The 17,547-nt window shown below is 45.0% G+C and overlaps 1 protein-coding gene across 2 annotated transcripts in view; it reads left to right on the plus strand.

Moving 5' to 3' along the window:
- Nucleotides 1–17,547, plus strand: part of LOC147700341 (uncharacterized) — a 101,150-nt gene that overhangs the window by 78,523 nt on the left and 5,080 nt on the right. The window contains exon 1 of one of the 2 annotated variants that reach the window (XM_086935703.1): nt 11,663–11,827. The exons of the other annotated variant lie outside the window; for it this stretch is intronic. The gene's annotated coding sequence lies outside the window, so the exon portion shown is untranslated. Of the gene's footprint in view, nt 1–11,662; nt 11,828–17,547 lie in introns of those variants that run through there. 2 annotated transcript variants of the gene reach the window in all.

A 17,547-nucleotide genomic window follows, 5' to 3' on the forward strand; every position in this document is an offset into this window, starting at 1 on the left:
GTTCTTAACCTTGCTGCCAGGCTTATTTCTGACTGTAAGTGATACGATCACATCTCCCCTGGTCTTAAAAACCTCAAATGGCTTCCAATCGAAGGGAGATCCACCTACAAGATTATCTGCATCACACACAAAGCCCTTCACCAAAATAGCCCCTCTTACCTATCTGACAAACTCCAAAAAAGCTGGGTGTACTAAAACATTGAGGAACACTAACGCTCTTGTCGTTGTCCCTCCTCAGTTAAAAAAGAAAGCAACGCAATCTCGCTCATTCTCTGGTAACGCCCCTTCTATCTGGAATACTCTTCCCAAAGATCTACACTGTAACCAATCTTACCCCTGCTTAAAAAAACAAGCATTTGCAATGCAATAGGTCTCGCATTTGGAAAGTTTGAGGTATTGGTATTGCAAATGACAAATATTTTATTTATGTGTCTGTATTGAAAGTAGCGAAATTATTAGCTTTGTTATTTACAATGCCAATATTTTTTACTTTTGCAAACGTGACACCTATAGCATTCTAATGCAATATGTGTTGTATTTACACGACTTTGAAGTATTAATATTATAAATAATAATGGCTTTTATTTTTATTAATAATTAATACTTAAATAAAAGTTATTGTAATGTATAGTGGCAATAGCTTAAAGTTTTGTAAATAACTTATGGGAAGATTATGTTCAGTGTATTTTACTGTGAGGAAAATCCAAGAACATAAGTGAAATATTACCATTAATTTGTAACATTTCTAATAAAGCTTAAAACACTGAGAGAACATATTAGAACCAGTTGTTGATTGGTTGCAAAGAGTGATGCTGTGGCGTTCAGTGATGCTGTGGCTTTTAGTGGTGCAGAGTGATGCTGTGGCATTAAGTGTTGCTGTTTTGTTGAGTGTTGCTGTGGCGTTGAGTGATGCGGTGGCGTTGAGTGATGCGGTGGTGTTGAGTGGTGCTGTGGTGTTGAGTGTTGCTGTGGCGTTGAGTAGAGCTATGGAGTTGAGTGGTGGTGTGGCGTTGATTGGTGGTGTGGCGTTGATTGGTGGTGTGGCGTTGAGTGGTGCTGTGGCTTTGAGTGGTGCTGTGGCTTTGAGTGGTGCTGTGGCTTTGAGTGGTGCTGTGGCGTTGAGTGGTGCTGTTGCGTTGAGTGGTGCTGTTGCGTTGAGTGGTGCTGTTGCGTTGAGTGGTGCTGTTGCGATGAGTGGTGCTGTTGCGTTAAGTGGTGCTGTGGTGTTGAGTTGTGCTTTTGCGTTGAGTGTTGCTGTGGCATTGTCTGGTGCTGTGGCGTTGAGTGGTGCTGTGGCGTTGAGTGGTGCTGTAATGTTGTGGTGTGCTGAGTTATTGAGTGGTGCTGTGGCATTAAGTGGCGTTGTGGCATTGATTGGTGAAGTGGCATTGAGGAGTGGAGTTGGAGGTTGGAGTTGGAGGTTGGAGTTGGAGGTTGGAGTTGGAGGTTGGAGTTGGAGGGTGGCGTTGGAATGTGGAGTTGGAATGTGGAGTTGGAATGTGGAGTTGGAATGTGGAGTTGGAATGTGGAGTTTGAATGTGGAGTTTGAATGTGGAGTTGGAATGTGGAGTTGGAATGTGGAGCTGGAGTTGGAATGTGGAGTTGGAGCGTTGAGTTGGAGCGTTGAGTTGGAGCGTTGAGTTGGAGCGTTGAGTTGGAGGGTGGAGTTGGAGGGTGGAGTTGGAGGGTGGAGTTGGAGGGTGGAGTTGGAGGGTGGAGTTGGAGGGTGGAGTTGTATGTTTGAGTTGTAGGGTGGAGTTTAATTTTGAGGGTGGACTTGGCTTTTGTAGTTGTTTTGCGGGTTTATTTGGAGGGTGGATTTGGAGGCAGGAGTTGTAGTTGGAGGTTGGATTTGTAGGGTAGATTTGGATGTTGTATTTGGAGGGTGAATTTGGATGTTGTATTTGGAGGGTGGAGTTGTAGGGTGGAGTTGTAGGGTGGAGTTGTAGGGTGGAGTTGTAGGGTTGAGTTTGAGTATTGTGAGAGTGAGGGTGTGAGGATGAGTGAGGGCGTGTAAGGATGAGGGTGTGCCGGTGTGTGAGGGTGTGGGGATGTGTGGGTGTGAGGGTGAGGGGGTCTGAGGGGGTGTAAGGGTGACTGAGGCTGAGGGTGTGAGGGTGAGTGAGGGTGTGAGTGTTGTGAGAGGGGTAAGGGTGTGAGGGTGTGTGAGGATATGGGTGTGAGGGTGTGATGGTGAGTGATGGAGATTGAGGGTGAGGGGGTGAGGTGTGAGGGTGAGTGAGGATGTGAGTGTGTGTGAGGGTGATAGGGTGAGTGAGGTTGTGTGAGGGTGTGTGATGCTGATTTTTTGTATGAGGGGGTGTGAGAGTTCGTGATGGTGTGTGAGGCTGAGGGTGTTAGGGTGTGTGAGGGTGAGGGTGTGAGTGTTGTGAGGGTGAGAGGGATGAGGGTGTTAGGGTGAATGAAGGTGTGTGAGGATGGATGAGGGGGTGTGAGGGTGTGAAGGTGATTGTGGGTGTGTGAGGGTGATTGAGGGCGGTTGAGGGTGAGGGTGTGTGATGAGGAGGTGTGAGGGTTAGGGGGTGAGGGTGTGTGAGAGTTGTTAGGGTGTGAGGGTGAGTATAGGTGTGTGAGGGGTTGTGAGGGGGTGAGGGGATGTGAGGGTGAGTGATGGTAGATGGAATGCGATGCGTACATTTTGCCTAAGGGGTAAAGAGTGTATAGTATATAGCTTGGTAATGGAGCCTGTACACTAGCTACTCCAAGTCAGAATCGTCCCTGTGTCAGGGGCAGTCACAGGAACAAAGAAGTGTAGAAGTAACATCTGTGTCAAGCTTGCTTTCCTGCTGCAGAACTGATGGCACACTCTGCCTAACCGAGGCCCAAACACCCAACTCCCGGACATATCAAAAACGACCAGCTGCCCAAACAACATAAGTTAAAATGAGAAAATAGAACAAAATATACTTTCAAGAAATACAGTTGTTATGGGGTAATTAGCCAGGCAACGAGTGGGGAGAGCTTCTCTATACGTGTTTGTAAATACCTAAATGCATTCCTCTTTTGTTCCGTTTTAGACGTGAAAATACAAACAAATGAGCATTAAATGTGCAGTAAACAGAAGGATAAAGGGATGAGGAGGAGGGCAGCTTAGAGGGGACAGGCAGTGGGTCAGAATAGAAGGGCAGATATGAGGACTGGCAAAAGGATAAAAGGAGTGGGGAAAGGACATTCGGGAGGAGGAAGGAAAGGGGCAGACAGGAGGACATAGGAAAGGGAGGAGACAGTAGGCAAATGGCCAGACAAGAAGATAAGAGGAAATGGCCAGACATCCGGACAAAGGCAAAGGGACTGAAGTGTCAGTCGTAGATGTTGATGTCAGATTAGCTGCCAGGGCAGTGCCGATGCTATCAGCAGCCTCAGCCAGCCACATTCAATGCCTTTAATTAACAACAAGGGAGGAAGGGTGACAAGACGCATGGGGAGCAGCAGCCTTTGATGTGCCGGCCGGCATTCCAACTGATAATCTACCATCGGGAACGAACTGGAATGATAGGAATTCTGCAGGTTTCACTTTTTATCCTGAGGCTCGTAAGAGTTAAATGAGCTTATGTGGGCACCTTTAATTTTCCATTTCAAGCGCTGGTTAACAGTGGACAAAAATAGGCATGTTCCTCACCCCGGTGTTAAGATCCAGCTTTGAAATTAGAGTTGCCACCATTGGGGAAGAAGGAGGGCAAATCCACCCTTCTTCCAAAGCTGTCTCGACTAAAAAAGGGGAGCCAAGTTAAAATGACTGACCAGCGATCCCATCAACCAAGAAGCCTGACCCACTGGTGGACACTTTGGCAGCAAATGGAGGCGCGGGGCGGCTCATGCCCATGCCATATTGCTGCCTGGAAGCAGGGCGGAGCCAGCTCTGACTTGCTAGTCTGTTGCACAAATATCATACTATCGACTTTATAGCCGAGGCGGAGAATCGTCTCTCCAAAGCACAATGCCTATTTCAACTGGATCAGGGTGGAGGCATATTTGAGGCAGAACAATCAGTGCGACCGGTGCCGCGGCCCCAGTTGCTGACTTAAGCGGGCGCCATGCTTTCAAATATATTGTGGATGTAAAAGCACCTGCTGCAGCTTCTTTGCCTTCAGATATTGCCAGGCATCAAACTCTGCCACCAGCATTAAAGCCGGCCCTGGGTGACAAGCACTTTTACAAGTGAAAGTGCCGAAAGAGGGTCTTACAGAGAATAGTGCAGTCATAGTCTCTGGTGCGCTGTGTCGTCTAACAGCAAAGAAGGGCTTTATAGGAAACTCTGAGATGACATCACACAACCTGAATATCAGGCGCGGTGCTGGTTCCTTCACCTGCACCTACAAGACGTGTTGCTGCAAACACAGGTAATAACGGCCCGGGACGGAACATACCGGCCTGGGTGAATGTTTACTAAACACTGTCACAGATAACGGCGAAGGTTACACCGCGCTTCGGCTGGATCCTCAGGAGCCCATGTTTGGGTCAGGATTTGAAGAGTGGTGCGAGTTGCTGCGCTTGGAGCAAGGGTCACAAAAACAAACAAACTGACCAGTTAGTTACCAATGGTGGGGCTGGCCTGGGATGCCTGTCATGTTGGGCCAGGGAAGGTGCAGCCACCAGGTATCTGCTTTGATTCAGGCCCAGCCGTCATAGCGACTAGAAGCCGTGGCAGCAAACAGGCTGGGGGCATCTCTGTCTGAGGCGTGCAGTGAGAGCGTCAGGACTAAATCCTTAATGACTTCGCCTTTAGAATGAAACAGGAAGTGAGGCAGGGTTAAAGCTTCAGCCTAATGTGCGCCTCTACAATAGCACTTTCTTCCAGAGGACATCAAGAGGCTATTGGCACTTTCTTGAAGGAGCTCATAACTTCACTCTTGAACCTGCACTTAAACGTCTATTACACAGGTGTCTCTACCTTTCTCGCTGAATGAAAAGACGAGATTTCTTCATTTCGCAAAAGTGATACCTTTAAACAATGGGCCCGAGAGCTACAGGGCAGCAGCCTTTGATGTGCCGGCCGGTAATTAGGGGAGGAGAAATGCCGGCCTAAGGCCGAGCGCAAAGCAACAGATGGCTTTGATGTGGAGGCAGGCGGCAAGCTCGTGCACGAGGCGTGCACTTCCGAAAATCCGCTGGAGAGCCCTTGCTTGGCCTGAAGTATGGGTTGACTGCATTAGTGCTCGTTTCCTATTCCTGCGGAATAGGAAAGGACGAGCCCTAAAAATCAAGCTGCTCCTTCTGAAGTATGGGTTGACTGCATTAGTGCTCGTTTCCTATTCCTGGGGAATAGGAAAGGACGAGCCCTAAAAATCAAGCTGCTCCTTCTCACTGTCTCTGGCCATAAACTCCTCCTCTTTTCACCACTAATACAGGCTCCCCTCTACTTATAACTCACCTCATCCCTCCCTTGCACAATTGTACCTAAATCTCTCGCCTTTTTCGAACTATTTACATACTATTTTTGAACTTCCTAACCTTAAATCACTCTTAAAGTTAAACTCCCTTACCTTATTTTAGCAATTGTATTTAGTTTGGCCTGTCTTTATGTTTAACCAGATCCTGTAAAGCGCTCCGATACTTTTGGGTCCAGCTAGTGCCATATAAAACCTTTAAAATAAATAAATAAATACTTCATGTTGGAGGCTGCTGTCTCCCAGCACCCCGTGCCTCTGGTTCCCTCACCCCAGATTCGGTCTGGACTTCGTGGTTGCACATTTTGTACGGCTTATAGCCGTGGGAACATAGTTAGGGGTTGAAAATTATCGTAGTGTGGGTACTTTACTGGGGATACCTGGGACCCTGACCAGGCATCTCCAGCACTTGAAAAGACACATACCCAGTAATACACATCCTTGAATTATAAGGGTGTGTGGTGTTCAGCCAAAATGGACACCTAATTAGCATTAAGTTAGGAGAATTATTCAGAAATCCTTAGAACAACGTCTCTGCTGGCAGAGACAGTGGTAGCACAGACGGTCCAAAATCCAGATGAATGGGAGGCACTTTCTACCAAGAAGAAAGAACGTATTCGAACAGCTCTTCACGGAGCTTTCATGACGGAGTACCGGCGGAAAAACAGTGCACCGAGGGACCTAATAGTTACCAACAAACCCAGACTGTTTCTCAATATCAAAGAATTTCGCACTGACTGGTCAGGGATAGCCTGGAAGTGCACGAAGGACTGGCTAGTCCTTATCATCAACACTGCCAGGGAACTAGCAGATGCACAGTTGGTAGAGATTCAACAGAGAATGGACAGACTCAAAAATATGATCCAAACAACAGTTTTCAAAACAAGACTGGAGGAAAGGACCACTCGGAATACTAGGAGTACCTGACCCAGTCTAAACTCACTAAGCTGAAAAAAGATGTTCAGAAATTCAGCAAAGAGTCCATTTACCCGTATACCACCGACGAATATTATGAAAGACCAGTCTAGCCACAACAATATAAAAGACAACCGGTTCAGGGCAACACCACAAAACTGGACCTTTAGTTCAGGGGAAGAGAGGAGCTCTAGTGGAAGCAGCAGTGATGAAAGCACTGACAACTACCAGGGTAGAAGACAACATAATCATCACCAACAAATAATGCACCCACCATTGCCTCAGTGTGGGTTCTGGCAACAACCTTTTTACGGACCAGGACTTGGATTTCCACCAGGCCTGCAGCCTTTTTTATACCGGGGCAGAAGACGGGGAAAATGAAGGAAAAAACGGCAGAATACAAGGGTACAATGGGAACAAGGAGCAGGGGGAGAGGGAACGGCCCATCAACAAGCATAGAGTAACAAACATTGTCAACCTGAGTGACAACCAACTCTCTGAAGATGAAGAGACAGTTCTATCCAAAGGCCTATGCTTTGTCCCAACACCAATGAATTACCCTTTTGTGCTTAACACCGAACTGGCACAATTCTTTAGGAAAATGAAACTCTGCAATCATTTCTGGGAAACAAATGATGCGCAACTCGAGAAAAGTGACCCTGGACTCAGGAGAAAATCCACATATGTGCCCCAGACCTAGACAATCCCCTGCCATATTCTAGCGTTTGAGCAGGTGGTACTCAAGGAAGTGGAACAAATCAAATTCAAGAAAGAAAAGGGCTTTCAGAACCTCTCAAATCGAGAACGACAAGCCTTGGAGAAACTTAAAAACACAGAGCTTACAGTCAAACCAGCAGATAAAGGAGGGGCTATCGTTCTGATGAACAGATCAATGTACATAGATGAGTGCAATCGTCTTCTAGCAGATAACACAAGCTATGAGATACTCTAACGACCCGACAAGATGACTTCCTACCAAGATCAAGGCAATAGTTAACGAAGCACTGCGCAACGACTGGATCACCAAACAAGAGGCTGATCCCTTGTGAATGAAAACCCTAGAACACCAAGATTGTATCACCCCCAAAAATTCACAAAGAGAAATGTCCACCACCTGGCAGACCGATTGTGTCTGGAATAGATTCTGTCCTTGAGCCTCTGTCACAATTTTGTGATTGGTTTCTCAAACAAATAGTCCAAAAGTCAGGATCCTATCGTAGGTATACCACAGATGTACTGTGCCTCCTGAGGGATCTAGAAACCAACATCACGGAAGACCTGTTCTTTACGATGGACATCGAGGCACGCTACACGAGTATCCTCCAGAAACGTACCCTGGAAGTTGTGAAACATATTCTTCTAGACACAGGCTGGAACTTTCATACACAACCACAATTTATCATGGAATGTGCAGAGATAGCCCTGACAGAAAATTTCTTTGAATTTGAGGAAGCTTTATACCATCAAATCACTGGTGCATCTATGGGCAGCACATTTGCCCCAAGCCTCGCATGTCTATATGTACACCAGTTTGAGGAGGACCATATCTTCCACAAGCGCAATCCTTTCTCTACAAAACTGAGGACATGGAAACGTTATATCGATTATGTTCTCATAGTCTGGCGGGGTGACCAGGAAACAGCCAGATCCTTTGTGGATCTTGCTGTTTCACAAAGCTAAACACTAAAGACCGACACCAAAGATTCACCCATTCCATGAGTAGGAACCATGCGATCTTCTTGGATCTCGACAGCACGATGGACGCAGATGGCATCAGCACCAAAGTTCACAACAAACCGACTGACACAAACAGCTTATTACTGAATGAAAGCTATCATCCAAAGGCCCTGAGGGACAACCTACTGGTCGGCCAGTTTCTTAGGATATGCAGAAACTGTTCAGAGATGGAGAACTTCCAAGCACAAGCAGAGGAGCTTTAAGTGAAATTACAAGATCGACACTACCCTAAGAAACTGATCAGAAGGGCTAGGAATGTTAACTGCGACTCTCTTCTGGAAAATAACGATAAAGAAAAATCAGGCAAAATGGTGTGTGTCACAATATTCACACCGGCCTCCAACAGTGTGCAAAATATCATTAAAAGGAATTGGAATATCCTTCAAGGAGCAGAAAAATACTGGGAACCTACCCTCTTCGCATTTAAAAGAAGCAAGAACTTGCGGGATGAGCTAGTGTGGGCTAAATATCTCGAGCCCGGAGAAGAAGATCAATTGACACTGGAATACTGAAAGACCTACAGGACATTATGCCTGTGGCGCCTGTGTTGAATGCCACCTTACTACGACCACCAAAACGGTTGAAATTGGAACCACACGCCCGTGGATACTTAACCATTTCAGTAACTGCAATGCTGAAAACATGGTGTACCTCCTTACCTGCCCATGTAACCTCAGGTACGTGGGCATGACAACCAGAAAAATCATAACACGTACTAATGAGCATCGCAGCACTATTTGCTGCAAAAAAGCGAAACGAAACTTACCAGACATTTCCTGGACACAAACCATAGAGACACTGATCTTAAATGGGTGGTTCTGGAGGTCATGAAGAAACATAAAACTGACCTTAGCCGGCCGCTCCACGTAAGGGGCAACGGTGGGTCTACCGCCTCCGCACATGGAAAGAAGGCCTGAATGATGATATTCCGTGGCTTCAGCTAAGCCTTTAGGTGCCAGTTATCTTTCTGCTTCCCAGTTTCCCACATAACTGACTCAGCACAAGATGACACCATAACAACATTCTTTCGCACCACCTAAACACACCTAGTCTCTGGCTCTGATCTCTTAATTCCAAACCCGTGGGTAAACTATGATGGTTTTTAATTCTATATAAAAACACATCGCCAAAGGGATATCCACAAAATGCTCTTTTATATCAGAGTATAGAGCACTCCTACAACATAGAACACCAGTCTTCCGTCTACATTTTTTAAAGCCTGCTACCAAAATAACTGTGGCCACTGGTTATCGCCCTACTTTTGGGGTTAACTCTGATGATTTCTAGTATCATATAAACCACAACATCAAAGACCCAAAAACACACGCATTCTTGCGTTTGGATAGAGGGCACGTGTACACCATAGAACACCAGACGCCCTCCCTTCTTAATTACCAGAAGACTGTCATCAACTAAGACAATACCCCCCTTCCCCCCCCACCCGGGGTAACACACAAGTCACCTAACTGTCTGGGCCCATGAGGGACATTTTTCAACTCTGGGAATTAAGCATGAATTTTATGTGTTTCCAAAGTCGTGTTGTTTACTTTTTGTCCTGTGACACTAGAGCCTTTAACAGTGGCGACAGGCGGTGAGCACGCCCGTACACTTTTTATTTAGAATCGCCCCTCACACGCATGTGAAGTGCGTATACTTTCATTAACCATTGAGCCTCACCAAGGTATGCCCTCCCGCTTTTCCACACATGCGCACAGAACTAGTCTTTTTCTACCACGCGTGCGCGGTATCTTCTACCACCGACGCTCATGAACAAAGCTGGTCCACCAACAACCCGATTCCGGGGACGCCAGCCCCATCGTAAACTTAACTCCCCTCACGTACCATTCAATTAAGGTTCCATTTCCGCATGCCTTATTTGGATGGCCAGGCACTCCCCCAGACCTCCTTCAGACTATGTCTCGAGGACACCGGATCTGGCACAGCTGCCCCGCTTTTAGCACGCTTATTAACAATTACCTCCTCTAGCCCACACTATAAAACGCCAGCTTGCTCACTCTACTGACGAGTAGTGGAGACGCGCAGACCTAGGCACAGAGGAGGAGATCACGTCGTTTGACAGTAAGAGTATGAATGCTTGGTTCAGTGGGTTCTTTCTCTACAGGTCCCACAATATTTCTGCACTACAGAGCCACATGTGCTTTTCTTACAGAACCGCATGGGGGCCTCTAACATCGTGTATTTCTGGTTTTTCTCCCCAAACTTTACTTCTAGTTTTGGACCTAAAGGGTCTCCCTCCCTCTCCCTCCTATGGGGCCATTTTGACCTCATCTTAGGGTAAGCATTGTGGAGATATTATCTCCGTGATTGGTGCACAGATTGCTGTCACATTACTGCTGCACTTTTAGCCACTCACGATAGAACCATGGTGATTGTGGCTTACTCTGTTTTTCGTTGTATGTGTCAAAAGCTATGTGACAGTAAATATGTTTTTTATATGTTTTTCTTTTAGGCTTTTAGAATTTAGCCATTTCACAGTGGAGTGTGATCTTCATCACCCCACTGAGTGGAATCCTCTCACCATAGTGTGGTAAGAGTGGAGCCCGTACTTTCACGGTCCTGATGAATGCTGCGGACCCAACTGGTCCTTTATGCAGAAACATGTTGACCTCATTCACAGCAATGGGGGGCATTAATACCCCCATTACACCGATCACCTTATTTTAAACCACTATAGAGATGCCAGCACTATTAAATTTAAGCTGACACCTTTAATGGCCTTTTAATTCACATTTTTTTCCCCATGGGCCCCCATAGTGCATCCCTGTCGTCAGGTGTATGCCCACCCTCTATCAAACCAAGTTTTTAGAGGGCGAGGACTGGTCTATGATGAAGCATGACACTAGGTGGTGTGTGAGACCAGTCCTTCACTTTTTGTGAGATGCCTGTACTCGCAAACTAAACACTGCACTAGCACTAGCGACACCACACTGGGGGTGGCTACTTTGTGGTTCATAGTTTATGTTGGAGGCTGGCGTCTCCCAGCCCCCTGTGCCTCTGGTTCCCTCACCCCAGATTCGGTCTGGACTTTGTGATTGCATAAGTTCTTGTGTGCACAACACAGGTAAACTGGAAAACTAGATGCTCTCAGTCCCCACCCCAGTTACTAGGCCATCCTTTGCCACTAGATATAGAAGTGTCATCCACCACAAGCACTGACTGATCCAGCTATTGTTTTTTTTAAAAATAATGTATTTTATTTGCATTTCAAAACAAACATAACAGTCTAACCAATAAACAATTGCGCAGATATTTGTGGGGAATTAATAGTTCCATTCTATTCAGTATGGAGAATCTGTATCGTAATGGGTCTGGGGGTAAAGGAGTCGAGCAGCATCAGAGCAGTCCATAATCTCCATTAGCACGGCTCCATCTCTGTCTCTACTCCAGGCCCGGCTGGTCACCCATGCAATCCGATATCATTCCCAATCAACCCAAATGTTCTCAAATTTCCTATGAAACCCCTTTCTCTTGTATACCAGCTTTTCCTTGACACAGCATATGTTCACTTCCCTTTCCCAGTTACATAGTTGCAGTTTATTTGGCTTCCACCATAGCCATGCATTCTCCCTTTTTGCCAGCAGGAAGCCGAAGCTAACCAGCAATTTTTTTGTAAGAGGAGACGTCTGAGTTCTGCCATATCCCTAGCAATCCTAGGGTTGCCTCTGTCAGTGGGCGCACCTGCGGTGATTTACAGCCTCTCAGTAACTTCCTCCCAGAAATGGCGCATCTTGGGGAAAGCACATATGGTATGTATGAACGTACCCTCCTGGATGCCGGTGTGCAGGCATGTGTTGCCACTGGCCCTCCCTATTTTGTGTAGTAATGACTTTGTATAATAGATTCTCATTAGTATTTTCAGCGTAATTGGCTGAAAACTTGCCTGTATCACTACTGCATGCCAGTTCCCCAACGTCAGTTTGCCAACGGGACCTCAATTGGTAAAGCTTCTACTTTGTGTTAGTAAAGTGACATACGTGAGGGAGATTGCTTTCATAGTCATGTGGCAGTTCAGCAACCTCCTCTCCAGCAGTGAATCCTCTTTAGTTTCCTCCCTAGGTGTACTCTCAGTGCATGGCACAGTTGTAGCTTTTGTGTAGGTGCTCTCTCATACTCTGTCCTTGGATGTGTAAATGACACAATACCATTTGTGTCCCCCACATCTTCCAAGGTGGACAGGCTGATATGGCCCCATTTTGTTAAGCCTGGTAATGTTGTCATCTGGCCCAGTCTTGTGCCCAGCCACAGTGGGGTCTTCGAAGTTGATCTCCTCTCTCATTTCATTTCACTTGGTTATCTATGCCACGTAGTTGCCACTGTTGCATGGGGGACATTCGTTCAGTGTTCTCCACCTCATAGTGCATGCAGACAGCCCCTCCTGCCCAGCCAGACAATCCAGTAGGAAGGTCTTATAGCGGTACGTATCCTATTTGTTGACAACACTGATCTGTGCTAATTCAGCCAAGCGTAGTATTTACATATGTTAGCTAGTGCTATGCCCCAGTCATAGGTAGACCGCTGAATTGTTTGGAGTACTATTTGTGGTGGGCTGTCAAGCCTGAACAGTGATCACAGGAGCCTATTTATTGCAAGTGTTGGGCAAGGCACATGTGCTATTCTGCAGTATAAAGGTAAATTCAACAGTAGTAATGCCCTCCAGTGTTTCACATCTTTGTCTAACTTATTAACCAGTGGGATCAGGTTATCCTCATAGTGGGTATCATCTTTTTTTTAAATCCACAGACCCATGTATTTAAAGTGCTGGGTGGCAACATTTAATGTTATGGGAGGGCCCTCAGCTTCCCAGCTGCCCATCTGCAATATTGGGGAATTCTCCCAGTTTATCCCAAGGCCGGACAAGTTCCCATAAATATTGACTATCACACCTATCCGCAAAAAAGGATTTGTCCCTGTGGTATAGGTACAGTAGAATATCATCTGCATGGAGTGAAAGACGTTCCTCCCATGCGTGATCCCATCACCAGCCCTAGATTTGGGCTTCAACCCGAATCTATGCCACCAGAGCCTCTATCACTAGGACCAATACCACTGATGAGAGGGGGCAGCCCTGCTTCATGTCCTTCTTTTATGGCAAATTCCCGAGAGCGGACCCCTTTGACTTTGAGCTGCGCCTCAGGGGTAGTACAGAGCAACCTGGCCTATTTCAAGAAGTTGGGACCAAATCCCATCTTGTTCATAATGCCGAATAGGAATCCACTGAATCGAACGCCTTATTGGTGTTCAGTGAGGCTACCACCAACAGAGCCCTAACTCCCTCTTCTGCGGCAATGTTATTATAAAGACATTGAAGGTTAACTTTGGTCGATCTATAGGGCACAAATCCTATCCCTTCTCAGTCAGTTTGCTATTACTTTAGAAATATTTTGATATCCGAATTAAACAGAGATATCAACCTGTAGGAGGTCCACCTGTCTGCAGGTTTCCTGGCCCTGGGTATAAGGACAATGATTACTGTGCACCTCTCTTTTTTTTGTGTAAATAACTCCACACCCCAGCAGTATGATGCAGGGTTTGGACACATGTTGATAATGACTGCCTTATGATTAGGAGTGGGGAATACTGGGCATATCATAACAAAGACTAGCTCATGATGATGGGTTTTGGGGTTTTTGTATAGTGTGACGTAAAGCAATTAAACTGCATTTTAATGCACAGTATAATGAATCTGCCAGTTGAGGGATCTTGTATACTAACCTTAAAACAGCATCTGCCACTTGATGCTCATTGTAGTACTGCTGTTCTTACTTTTGCTTTTCATGTTTCTGGCCCAAAGTTATTGTGTCTGTAAATCCATGCCTGTTGCTGTCTGACTTGTTGCGATTTATCTCAGAGCATGTCTTGGAGGGTTGCATCTTGAACCTCACATCAGCCCCTGTATTTTAAGATATATTTGGTTTGTGGTTGGAGATGGCTATGTCAGTGCTGCTGGGTCTGCAGGTTACTATTCCATTGTAGTATGCTCTTGGGTCTTGTATGGTCCTGAGTGTCTGTGGTGTCATTGTGGTTAGTTGGTTCTTAGATTTATACCTTCTCTCACTAGATGCTGCTGTTTTATCAGTGCAGGGTCAAGACTGATTTGCATATGGCTCAGTCCAAACTGGAATATCATGGTGAGCAAAAAAATGATGGCTTAAGGCCCAGATCTCTGTACTGAGTTGAATGTATGACATTGTTCTGCATTCTGTCCATCAGTTGTTGTTTTTGCATTTGTCACCCTGAGTGGGACGGGTATGCCCAGACGTGGGTCCTGTGCTCTCCATGCCACTGGAGTCAAGCTATCCTAGCTGATAAGGGCTGAAAGCCCGAAACCGGTCCTAGGATGCTTGTTTCCAGTCCGGGGAGGACCTGGCCTGGCAGTTTGGTCTGGACTGTTCGCATTGGCTGCAAGGTCAAGGCTGATTTGCATATGGTTGGGTCCAAACTGGAATGGCATGGTGAGCAAAAAAATGATGGCATAAGGCCCAGATATCTGTACTGGGGTGAATGTATGACATTGTTTTGCATTCTGACCATCAATTGTTTTTTGCAGCTGTTTTATGAGTAGCATTACTTAGACTTTTCGGTTGAGTTGGGAGAAGTCGTAGTTAGCAATAGATTTTCTAGGTGATAGTTTTAGTTGCACTGTATGCACCGGTCAGAAGGTGCTTTGTTCCCATAAAGTACTAGACATTTCTGTAAGTATTCTGAGTTTTGTTTGATGATCTTTCAGCTCTCAATTTCTGGTTCACTGGCAGATTCTTTTTGTATTATGTTTTAATGATCTTTAAATACAAGCAGCAAACATAGTATGAAGTGGGTGATCTATGAACCTGACAAGTCATCAGTTATAGCCTAATAGATACTTACAAAATGTACTTACTTACTAGATACTTACAAAATGTAATAGTTCTAAATCAGATACACTAATTGTTGGCAAGGGTACTCTATAGAAAGACTGACAACTATATAATCAAGCTCTGTTGTGGTCAGGAAGGCAACATTTCCTAGGCATACATCACCTTTGACAGCATTTTGTATCATCTTCCCAGGTGCTGATTAAGTTTAGTGTCATTTCCTGCGTGATCATTTATTTTCATTGCAACACTATTCTTTCCTAAGCTATGAACATTATGAAATAAAATGTATTAATTAATAGTCTTGCTGTACCATAGGACTTAAGTCACACAGGGGTGTGGAATTTAATAAAATATCTACTTGTCTATGGGGCAGGTTGCTTCATAAATCTACTTGTCCTGTAACAAAATCCACTTGTCCCTTTGGTGCCATGTAGTGCAAGGACAAATTATGGCAGCAATCACATTATATAAGAGCTCTGATATAGCCTCACCGATTATGCCAGGGCTCATACCATAGTACTGTTTGAATACTTGCAATCCCCTTATGTTGCCACATTTCTGCAGATCTACATACTGGGGCTGAAGGTAGTGGTAAGCAATAGTTACAGGGTTAGACTGCCCTTTTGAGTCTCTGCAAACCTACTAACTTGTATGTTTTAAAGCTTTTCAACAGCTCTTCTCTTATCTTTTCCCATACTGAGAAATGTTGGAAATTTACTCCTGACAATGGCAGATGTAAACCTTCTTCCAGAGTTGCGGAAAAAAGGGGTTGGAGGGAACTTGCAAACACTCAGATTTTCGCATGAGCAGATCTACACAGGCACATTTGCTTATGCTAAAATGCAGTTCACAAATATTTTCTAGGAGCACTATTTCTTGTCCTACTTCTGTAAATTCTTGTGAATTAAGGAAAGCTGTATAGCTGCACTTAATGCAAGGACATATACCATGGGTGCACTTTTGAGACTTTCTTTAATAATTGGGCACTTTTGAGACTTTCTTTAATAATTGGTCCCCTAATTTGGTCGGCATTGACCATTACCTTTTGTGTTTATTAAAATTCTGTTTCTCACTCTCTCTGTATTGGCTGGCTTCACTGTGAGTGACATCATTCTGCTCTTTCACAAGGAGCATATCGGCACACTAAGTAGTTTTGTTCAGTGCCAGTACTTACTGTGGCAGTGTGTGCTTTTTGAGACCACATTTTTTTTCTTGCTTTTGCCAATGTGTGTTATGATGGTGAGGGCCCGGCAACTCCCACACCAATAAGGTTGTACACAAACCATGCTAAAACAAGTCACACATTGGCAAAACTAATTGAGTGGGGCAATATGCCTTCCGTCTAATTTGCGTTCTGTAATCCTGGTGCAAGGTATTTTAGTGATATTTACTCTCTAAAGCAAATCAGGATTTTCATTGAAAGGTTGGGCAAAGTGATGAAAAGTAGCACTATGTGCTACTTTGCTTCAAGGGGTCATTCTATAGGTGAATAATGGGTGTTTTCCTGCAACCAACCATGAGTAGTGATGCACATACTTCTCCATTAGTAGTTTTAGAAAATGATTTAAACCAAAACGTCATGTTTCCTTGAGGTAGGTGTGACGGAGGAGAAACATTTCAGCTTGTCCATACTTTTCAAACTTTGCATGTGTGCTGAGTTATACATCAGACATACAAAGTGGGTAAAATAGTAAAACATAGTTTTTAACCTATTCTTGATAGAATGCACATCCTCATGCACCATGGTGAACAAGTGTGTGTTGAGGAATGGCAGCCTCAAATGCACCAGCGCTGGGTGGGAGGGAAAGCAGCGCCATATCATGGTAGAAATAACACAGTTTTTTTCACACTCCCCTTGACGGATGCAGTGCTGCATTTTTGGTGCTGCATTGCGTCAAAAGTTTGCACATTTCTCCCTTAGGTTTAAGTTTTCAGACTCTTCCAGATGTATTCTTCAAGCCAATTGGAAAGGCGTACGTTGACAGCACATTTATAAGTTAAAATATATGGTATCCCATCTTTATCCGTTGCATATTTATGCACATCTATGAGGTCAGCTTGCCATTGATGATTAAGGACCCGATTTACAATTTGGCAGAGGGGTTTTTACTTCCTCAGGGCAACAGAGTAAATTACTGCTTCCCTACTATCCAAATTTAGAAATGACAACCAAGCCTCAGGTGATTTTAGGCATTGGCAACAACTGAAGTTACAGCAGGTCCTGTCAATGCTTTTTAAAGTTTGATGCATGTCTCCATCAAAATTACAGAGTCATCCGTCAAACTTATGTTTTTATTTTTAAAGAAAATTCTTTATTGAAATTATAATTATTTTTTAAAATGTATAAAAATGCATAAAACAGTTTTCACTGCCCCTTACCACAAGGATTTTTCTGGTGTGATGGGCAGTGAAAACTGACCTGTATGTCTGGGAGGACATACAGGTTAACTGCCCACAGTCCTTACTCGATCAGGCCATCAGAGGGGTGTAACCTTGCCGGAGATGGAGTGGTCTCCACTGCGGTTACATCAATGGACCTCCTACATTTAAATCAGGCAGACCGACCATTATCTTGGCCATAAGCATATCCTTAGCCTCAAGATATAAATCAG

The sequence above is a fragment of the Lissotriton vulgaris genome, chromosome 8 (assembly GCF_964263255.1).
Source record: "Lissotriton vulgaris chromosome 8, aLisVul1.2, whole genome shotgun sequence".
Taxonomy (NCBI): domain Eukaryota; kingdom Metazoa; phylum Chordata; class Amphibia; order Caudata; family Salamandridae; genus Lissotriton; species Lissotriton vulgaris.